This window comes from Lactuca saligna, chromosome 9 (genome assembly GCF_052625555.1).
Source record: "Lactuca saligna cultivar CGN05327 chromosome 9, ASM5262555v1, whole genome shotgun sequence".
NCBI classification, from domain to species: Eukaryota; Viridiplantae; Streptophyta; class Magnoliopsida; order Asterales; family Asteraceae; genus Lactuca; species Lactuca saligna.
This window is the reverse complement of record NC_136425.1, coordinates 101,524,955-101,533,577: the sequence shown is the minus strand read 5'-3', so window position 1 is coordinate 101,533,577 and position 8,623 is coordinate 101,524,955.

The following is an 8,623-nucleotide window of genomic DNA, read 5'->3' as shown; positions in this document are numbered from 1 at the left end:
TATGATTTTTCCAAGATCTGGATATAGTAGTACACAGCTAAAAACTCGAAATAGAGATCGAGAGACGTTTAGCTGAAACAACCTAAATGGGAATCAAAGGTATCAACAATAGTAGTGCAATGGTAAAAAGTCCGATGAAGACGGATACCGGATGAAGAATCTATGGATTTTTAACAGACTTTTCCTGTCCCAGCCTGTTAAAAATATAATATTAAAAATAAAATCAAAATTAGCAGACGGAGTCTAAACAAGAGTTGTAGACCATGATCTCACTTACGTGTGGATATAAAGAACGTCAAAAACGGAGCTCGTATGCGAAAGATATGAATTTCTTAGGTTCGAGGCACGAGTTTCAATGCTAAGTCAGACTTGTCTGAATTCACGATGTGAACACTAAAGTTCACGACGTGAACTGTCTGACTGTCCATTTGAGAGCCACTTGACAAATGTCGCATACCATGATGATTCAGGACAAACTCACAACGTGAATTGGTACAATTCACGATGTGAACTTCGATTTTTAGCCTATATATAGAAATTGAAGCCTTCCGAGTTTGGCTGCTCATTTCTATCCTCTCTCCCACTTCCACTCTGTGTTAAGCATCCTGAAACCACCACGAATCCCCTGTAACACCTCCAACACATGATGCAAGTCCCAAAGTCCCGATAATTTCGAGAAATCGACTTCTTTCTAGTCAAAGTTCTGCCTGACTTTTGTCTCACCTTCTTCAATCTATCAAGTGAGTTCATACCCCTTAATCAACCTTTGAAATGCTATTAAATGTTTTTAAATGCTTTATGGGGGGGGGGGGGGGGGAATACAGGTTGAACTATGCTAGTTATTAGATCAATCACATGTGATCAATAACTAGTATACAAATGGATTTACTACACTTTTAGCTGTTTTACCAAACATAATACTTCAAATGACTTTCTCAAACATTTTTACATGTTAAAACTCTTTATCAAATTGTCTTACATATTGTATGTTTCCTTTCAAACTCTGTTACAATTGTGTTTCAAACAAAGGATTTCTTATACTTTAAACTGTTCTTATCAAACAAACTGCTTTCAAATCGTTTTATAAACTGACATCAAGTCATCATTTCTTCGTTATTAAACTTTTCAAAGGTATTACAAAACTTCTTTTATATTTTTATATTGTCAAATGCAAGCCCATATATGTATAGTTATATAAGTAATGTTTAAACAACTTAGTACGGCTAGCTCGCTTTATTTCCTTTTCCTCGTTGGGATGTGGCCTTAGGGTATCGGTTATTCATCCGAATGTCGTCTAGATATTAGTTATATATCATGTATACATATATAAACATAAAAGTTCCATCATTCAGTTCAGTACCTTTGGGTAGCAAAGACATACTTTCGGTTATACACGTAGATTACTAGTAACTATAATAGGTATAGTTAGGAGATACTACTTACTATTCCAAGTACAAGGAATCACACAAGAGTCAGTTCATTCATGAGTCTATACTAATACAATACGTACTATATGAAGATATATAATTACAGAAAGACAATTACAATACGCGATAACATAAGAGAACACACAATAAAGAGAAACAGGGAGGAAGATAAATACACGATAAGAGAGCAAACATAATAAGGTGCTATAGCATGGAACATGTACAGGATCTAAGTATACCAATGAATCACTAACACATTGTTTTAAAAAAAAGGTGATAGTTATATTAGGTATACATGATCATATAATCGTAATGTGGATGTTCACGACTTGCAATCATTGTAGGGGTCGTGTTTTCTTCCCAGAATCTCTTGACAGGGGAGCGTTTAGTATGGGATCTAGCTATCACATTATACCTTAATACTCAATTAAGGCAACTAGTACAGTAGTAGTCACTTGATACAATACTACAGTACTACATTAATTTACCCCTTTACATTTATTTGGTGATTGATTCACTTAAACATTAATGTACAAACTATATTTTGATAATGATAGTTACACTTGGGAAAATTACACACATTTACAAGAAACAAACATACAAAATAGTCGAGTCTTGGTAGAAAGAAGTCTACTTTTAAAACAATTGGGTCTTGGTAGAAGGCAACCTTTTATACTAGTAGGAAATATGGGATTTTCTAGGGTTTTCAAACATTTACAATTAGTTACAAATATTCTCATACTTATACAAACATTTCTCCAAAAAATTACAAGTCTTTTCTTTACAGTTTTACAAACCAAAGACACATAAATACTTATGAATTCACCAGCTTTATTGCTGATACTGGCTTTCAAAATAACTTGTATTCTCAGGTCACAAATAGATAGGTACGGCGACTAGGTTTTGCGAAGACGGAGCAATCACGACTCGTCTTTTATTTTGAATATTCATTATGTTGTTTTATACTATGACACAACACACTTGAAATTAAAACTATACATTTAATAAATGGAATGATGTTGTTACTTGTTTACTACTTTGCATTGTTGTGATACATTACAAAATGTCCTCCGCCCCAGAACGTTTCCGCCGTTCTTGGTTTTGGGGTGTGACAGATTGCTATCGGAGCATTGTTTATAGTGAATTGGGTATATCAACCCATAAAAGATATACTAACTATAAATACAATGGTATTAAAAATACTCTGACCAAGAGTTTATATTTTTAAATAATAAAATAGTTAACTAAGTATACATACCTGCATTCATACTAAAATCCGTTTCAAAATGACAAGAACAAAAGTATTATGATTGTTGAATATCACAAGTAAGCTCGGGGACGTATGGTCAGTCTTGGGAATGGAATACCCTGATCAACTATGTTGGTCCGTGGAGTGATTAGCACATGCCTAAGAATGGTTGTGATGTGGCAACTAGTCTAAAACTTACCAACACTACCACAATCAGAACACTAGAACATAACATAAGTCTAAAATACTATAGGAGTATTTTGTGTACAATAATTACTTACTTGGGAACTAAAAAGGATCTTCATTACTAAGTTATAGTTGCTAAGTGGATACACTAAGGTTATATGTAACTAGGATGTCATAGACTTATAATCTGCAAATTTTTTCTTTACCCCTGTTCCTTGTGAATTTGGAGTTAAGGTTAGTTATTCGAAGGCCTATCCTGTTTTGATTACATATAACTGGTATGCGCTTTATAAATAGTGATGTAACTAATGAAGATTATCTAGTAGTTATCTAGATAGTTCGTCTAATAATTATTTTCTTACCCTGATTCTCGCATAGATAACATGGCTGGACTCCATCCCCACAGCAACCCGTACCTTCTGAACGAAGGCAATGTTGGATGGTTTGGAGAAGAACCCGAGAATGATCATATAATCCCTCTGAATGATCAGCATGCTGAAAACCTTTTGGATAATGATAACTCTGAGCCCGAGGTTGAGAACCTACCCCGGTAGCTCCCATTCCAAATCCTAATTCTCGTCCGGCTTTTCATGGCCTGACGGCTCCTTGGTTAGAATTCTTGGAAACACGGAGAAAATATCAAAATAAACCTATGCTGTTTAATGGAGACCGAAGCTTCTACAACGTAAATGTAGGAAGCTCAGCAGATAGAGTTCTACCAATCGTAGTTCGTAGAGTTGCCCAAAACAAAATTAGGGTAGGACGGCTCTCCATCATATCGAAGAGGTTAATGCTAATGCAAGAATGCATACCATCCGCACCAATCGCCTTGAAAACAAACATGAGATATCTGAGCGAAACCATGAGACCCTGCTGCAAGCACTAGCTGAAACTCAACCCAAAGTCATAGTGCTCCGAGTACGCCAAAGGGTGTACGGAAAAAAAATATACATGCTTGATATGGAACGTCAACTAGTTGAACTAAGGGTTCATCATATGGGTGACCGTCGCCAGTAGGAGATACTTTACTTTACATCTTTGTTTTAAAAAGAACCGTGTTCCTATATAAGTTTTGTGTAGCACTTTTCCATGTGACTACCTTGTACTGTAAGTACTTTTAGTTAGGTCTTTATGTTGTCAAACACTTATCTACCGTATATGATGTAAGGCCCACTACAAGGTCAATTTTCCCGAACTTATTACATCTTAAACACCGATGATATTGACAGTCGACTAACTTCTGTGTCACTCTTTGTTCAAACACTTTCACCATGCTATCATTGGGGTCTACCTGAAACCCACTCTAGTCAAGTTATTGGACTAGGCTAATTTAACTCCGGAATCATTTTCAAGCCTCTTTCACAAGTTGGACCATAATATCCACAAACCAATAATACCTCGACTTGAACGACGAAACGTCTTGAGACCATTCTACGAACTTACTTCTACTCTTTACTAAGACTGCATCATAAGGATGTAGGTCGAACCCTCGAGAACATACTTCTACTCTTTTCATGAACGATAAAAATTCATCTAGGTTCAATGATAACATTTCTAAGTATTCTAGTAACGTTTACTGAGAATTCTAGTTCATTAAAAAGGATTCGTAAGAAGGTTATTATTATGATTTTCCTCGCTTATGCATTCCCGAGTTATATATAATGAAGACCTGGTAGACAATAGAATGTGAGATTCTAATTTAGTTTCTTTTCCTCCTTGGGATGTGAAACTAGAGTAGGATCACACATTTTATTATCCGCCCAATCTTAATTATATCATAATGTGTATGAGCTAAGTTTTCATGTATAATAACTCATCTCTTAGTCAGAATCAAAATGATTCAGGTTCAACCGTAATATATCACGAATCCCTTTTCTTTCGTATTACAGAATCATGTTGTCATCCACAAATAGCCCACCGAGCAACGAAACCCTTATCCTTCATATCGATGCTGCTACATTACAAGCCGCGGTAACAGCTGTTGTGACAGCTTTCCTTGCACACATCAACTCTGACAACGCAAAAAAGACTGGCAAAGACGTCGAAATAGAGATCGAGAGACTTTTAGCCGAAACAACCTAAATGAGAATCAAAGGTCTCAACAATAGTAGCACGATGGTAAAAAGTCCGACGAAGACGGACACCGAATGAAGAAGCTATGGATTTTTAACGGACTTTTCCTATCCTAGCCTGTTAAAAGGATAATATTAAAAATAAAATCAAAATTAGCAGACGGGGTCTAAACAAGAGATGTAGAGCATGATCTCACCTACGCGTGGATATAAGAACGTCGAAAACGGAGCGCGTATGCTAAGGATATGAATTTCTAAAGTTCGAGGCACGAGTTTCGACGCTGAGTCAGACGTGTCTGAATTCACGACGTGAACACTAAAGTTCACGATGTGAACTATCTAACTGACCATTTCAGAGTAACTTGACAGATGACGCATGCCACGACGATTCGGGACAAACTCATGACGTGAATAGGTAACATTCATGACGTGAATTTCGATTTTTAGCCTATATATAGAAATTGAAGCCTTCCGAGTTTGGCTGCTCATTTCTATCCTCTCTCCCACTTCCACTCTGTGTTAAGCATCCTGAGACCACCCCGAAGCCCCTGTAACACCTCCAACAGACGATGCAAGTCCCGAAGTCCTGAGAATTTCGAGAAATTGACTTCTTTCCAGTCGAAGTTCTGCCCGACTTTCGTCTCACCTTCTTCAATCTATCAAGTGAGTTCATAACCCTTAATCAACCTTTGAAATGCTTTGAAATGTTTTTAAATGCTTTATAGGGTGGAATACAGGTTGAACCATGTTAGTTATTAGATCAATCACATTTGATTAATAACTAGTATAAAAATGGATTTACTACACTTTTAGCTGTTTTACCAAACATATTACTTCAAATGACTTTCTCAAACGTTTTTACATGTTAAAACTCTTTATCAAACTGTCTTACATATTGTATGTTTCCTTTCAAACCCTGTTACAATTGTGTTTCAAACAAAGTATTTCTTATACTTTAAACTGTTCTTATCAAACAAACTACTTTCAAATCTTTTTATAAACTCACATCAAGTCATCATTTATTCGTTATTAAACTTTTCAAAGGTATTAGAAAACTTCTTTTATACTTTTATATTGTCAAATGCATTCCCATATATGTATAGTTATATAAGTAATGTTTAAAGGACTTAGGACGGCTAGCTCGCTTTATTTCCTTTTCCTCGTTGGGATGTGGCCTCAGGGTATCGGTTATTCATCTGAATGTCATCTAAATGTTAGTTATATATCATGTATACATATATAGACATAAAAGTTCCAGCAGTCAGTTCAGTACCTTTAGGTAGCAAAGCCATACTTTTGGGTATACACGTACATTACTAGTAACTATAATAAGTATAGTTAGGAGATATTACTTACTATTCCAAGTACAAGGAATCACACAAGAGTCATTTCATACGTGAGTCTATACTAATACAATACATACTATATGAAGAGATACAATTACAGAAATACAATTACAATACACGATAACATAAGAGAACACACAATAAAGAGAAACAGGGAGGAAGATAGAATGCACGATAACAGAACAAACATAATAAGGTGCTATAGCGTGCAACAAATATAGGATCTAACTATACCAATGAATCACTAACGCATTGTTTTAAACAAAAGGTGATAGTTATATTGAGTATACATGATCATATAATCGTAATGTGGATGTTCACGGCTAGCAATCATTGCAGGGGAGCGTTTAGTATGGGATCTAGCCATCATATTATACCTTAATACTCAATTAAGGCAATTAGTACAATAGTACTCACTTAATACAATACTACAGTACTACATTAATTTACCCCTTTACATTTATTTGGTGATTACTTCACTTAAACATTAATGTACAAACTATATTTTGATAATGATAGTTACACTTGGGAAAATTACACACTTTTACAAGAAACAAACATAAAAAACAGTCGATTCTTCGTAGAAGTCTACTTTCAAAACAGTCGGGTCTTGGTAGAAGACTACCTTTTATACTAGTAGGAAATATGGGATTTTCTAGGGTTTTCAAACGTTTACAATTACTTACAAACATTCTCATACTTATACAAACATTTCTCCAAACAATTTCAAGTCTTTTCTTTACAGTTTTACAAACCAAAGACACATAAATACTTATGAATTCACCAACTTTATTGCTGATACTCGCTTTCAAAATAACTTGTATTCTCAGGTCACAAATAGACAGGTACGCCGACCAGGTTTTGCGAAGACGGAGCAGCCAAGACTCGTCTTTTATTTTGAATATTCATTATGTTGTTTTATACTATGACAGAACATACTTGTAATTAAAATTATACTATTAATTAAATGGATGATGTTGTTGCTTGTTTACTACTTTGCATTGTTGTGATACATTACAAAACGTTCTTCACCCCAGAACGTTTCCGCCGTTCTTGGTTTTGGGGTGTGACACTTATTGAAGAGGTGAACAAACTCAATATCGAACTTTAACAAGCCCTACAAACTCAACAAAGCATATCAAAGCAGCTAATCGATGAAATTCACACGACTTATGAATCAAGGTATTTAGTTCTTCAAGAGACAATCAAAGGTTATGGTGATCCTTAACTGCAAAGGAAAGTGTTAATGAAATCCTCAATCACACCAAAGAAATTTATCAAACACTTTTCAACACGAAGATCCGAAACAATCAGTTCATGTGTGCCTAAATGGGAACGCAGTTCAACACAACGTTTCAAAATTTTGATGAGTTGAAGAATTGATTTGAGGATCATGTGGAGCATGCTTCCTCAAAAGGGGGAAGTGATCAGAACAAAGGGATAAGGAGTGAAACGGCTTCACGTTCGGAATCATCCAAGTCAACGACTCGCTCCAATAACCATTCCATCACACCTCCTCAGGGTCCACCCTATTTAGAGCATCTCAATAACCCAACTCCTCAGGGTTCTCTTCGACCGTCAACACCCCATTCATCTCCTCAGAAGCAAACCCCTCCTCACTTGTGGAACTTAGAGGAAGATATGTCATCAGATCATCTTCATGACCCTCCAACCATGGCTCAAAATAAACAAGCCTAGAGGGCTGTAAAATTTGCATATGAGACCTGGAGAGAACAAGGGTTTGATGCCACCTTTGATGAAAATCTAATCAATTCATGGGTAAACCCTACCCAAAGACTCTTAGACACCAAATTTTTTTCCAGTTCTTACCTATGCAGAACCTCCATCTAATGCCTACTGGGATATTCTGATCTCTCCCAACTCTATATACTTCCCAGTGTTCCAATCCTTTAAGCTTTTCATTCCAAAATATAGAAGGCTCCCTATAGAGTTTAAACGATTAAACCTCTTCCATGCCAAGCATGGTGGAAAATTTAAGAGCATCTGGTCCAATGATAAACCAGAAGGGGTGAAAAACTACAACGCCAGGAAATTCATGAAGAGTGAATTCTTTCAGTACACTCCTTCCTGGAGAGGTTGTGAATATATCAGATCTGAAGCAAATTTCGGTTTTATGAATCCTGAAGAGATTTTCTTTCTTGCTCGGGTGTTCCAATTAAAAGATGAAAAGTATCCTAAGATGAAAATCACTTTTGAAAGGTCATGTGAATTCCTTAAGGCCTTGGTGTGTGATTTTGGAAAAATAGATGCAAAAATTCATCCTATTCTTGCTCGGAACTTTGATTATTCTCCCTTTGATCATGTTCCAACTATAGCTCGGGG